Source organism: Otolemur garnettii, unplaced genomic scaffold (genome assembly GCF_000181295.1).
Source record: "Otolemur garnettii isolate 467f Iridium unplaced genomic scaffold, OtoGar3 scaffold00025, whole genome shotgun sequence".
Lineage (NCBI taxonomy): Eukaryota > Metazoa > Chordata > Mammalia > Primates > Galagidae > Otolemur > Otolemur garnettii.
Window position 1 is genome coordinate 11,548,289 of NW_003852420.1, and position 1,743 is coordinate 11,550,031.

The following is a 1,743-nucleotide window of genomic DNA, read 5'->3' on the forward strand; positions in this document are numbered from 1 at the left end:
TTTGGTTGCAGCCATCATTGTTGTTTGGCGGGCCCGGGCTGGAGATTCGAACCTGCCACCTTAGGTGTATGTGGCTGGCGCCTTAGCCGCTTGAGCCACAGGCGCCGAGCCATAACTCATACTTTTAATAGGGATGGTGCCAATCTAAGGTTTCACAGCAGAGATGCTGCTTGCTGTCCATGCCATATGAATATGAGATAGATATTTTCTACTCAAGATGAGTTTTCACCAATTTCACCTTTGAAAATGTTTTCAAATATTCCCTTCTTACCAATGGCACAAAAAAGGCAGTAGTTATATCATAGGGATGGGGGTTTGGGAGGGTGAGAGATAGGGATGGAATAGGAGTACATAGAGATAAGAATCTTGGGGTTGTTTAGCTATTAAGTTGCATGGTTGGTTCACAGGTGCTTGCGATATTATGCTTTGTAACTTGAGTACAAACTTCAGTGTGTATATCCTGCTATGTATGTTAAGATTGTAAGAATTCTCTTAATTCTATTCCTTGTGTTGCCTCTGGTAACAAATGTTCTGAATTTTTACTTTTTATTTCTCTTGCTCCCTGAGTTTTTGAATCAGTGCTTAAAGCAAGGACTTGGAAAGCTGTATATTGTAATATCTGCGTCTTACATAGCCCAACGTGGTGAAGTTTCCTTGCCAGTTTCTTCAAAGAATTGTTAATTTGGGCTCAGCGCCTATAGCTCAGTGCCTAGGGCACCAGCCACATACATCAGAGCTGGCAGGTTCAAATCCAGCCTGAGCCTGTCAAACAATGACAACTACAACCAAAAAATAGCCAGGCATTGTGGTGGGCGCCTGTAGTCCCAGCTTCTTGGGAAGCTGAGGCAAGAGAATTGCTTAAGCCCAAGAGTTTGAGGTTGCCGTGAGTTGTGATGCCACGGCAGTCTACCAAGGGCTACATAGTGAGACCCTGTCTCAAAAGAAAAAAAAACAAATGTTAATTCGTGAAGTTATTTGAATAATAATTACATTATTGTTAAATACTTTGAAATCATCTATTGCTATTGCTCTTTTGTTGTTTCTACTTTTTTTTTTTAAAGACAGAGTCTCAGGCTGTTGCCCTGGGTAGAGTGCTGTAGTGTCACAGCTCACAGCAGCTAATAATGTTTGTTTTAACATTTGTTTCAAGAGCATTCATGATTGCTCATTTGAGTGTTATAAAGACCTTAAAGATCTTTGTTATAGTTCCACCATCCCTGTCATCTTGTCACTGATGACTGTTGATTGTCTCTTCCCATGTTGTTGTGATTTTCACAGTTCTTCAGGTAATTTTGGATTGAATCCTGACTATTTCTAACATTTTGTTATGGGACTCTTGTGTCTTGTTTAAAACCTATGGAGGATGTTGATATTTTTGTTTTGTCAAGTCAACTTGTGACCTGGTTAGGGCATGAGTTCCAATCTGCCTTCCATGGCTATGGTTTCAATATCAGTTCAGCTTTCAAAGCCCTTACAGTGCTGTCTAGATCTGTCTTGTGTTCACCACCCAGCAGTCAGACTGGGACGCAATTAGGTGAGTTCCCCAAATCTTCTGTTTACTAATTAGAATCGTATCCATGGGCTCGGCGCCTATAGCTCAACCGGCTAAGGTGCCAGCCATGTACACCTAAGGTGGCGGGTTCGAATCCCCAGCCCAGACCTGCCAAACAACAATGACGGCTGCAACCAAAAAATAGCCGGGCGTTGTGGCGGGCGCCTGTGGTCCCAGCTACTTGGGAGGCG

General features: G+C 42.7%; 1 protein-coding gene across 1 annotated transcript in view; it reads left to right on the forward strand.

Moving 5' to 3' along the window:
* The window catches only part of RNF24 (ring finger protein 24), a 50,598-nt gene that overhangs the window by 39,075 nt on the left and 9,780 nt on the right, over positions 1-1,743 (forward strand). The window lies entirely within an intron of this gene.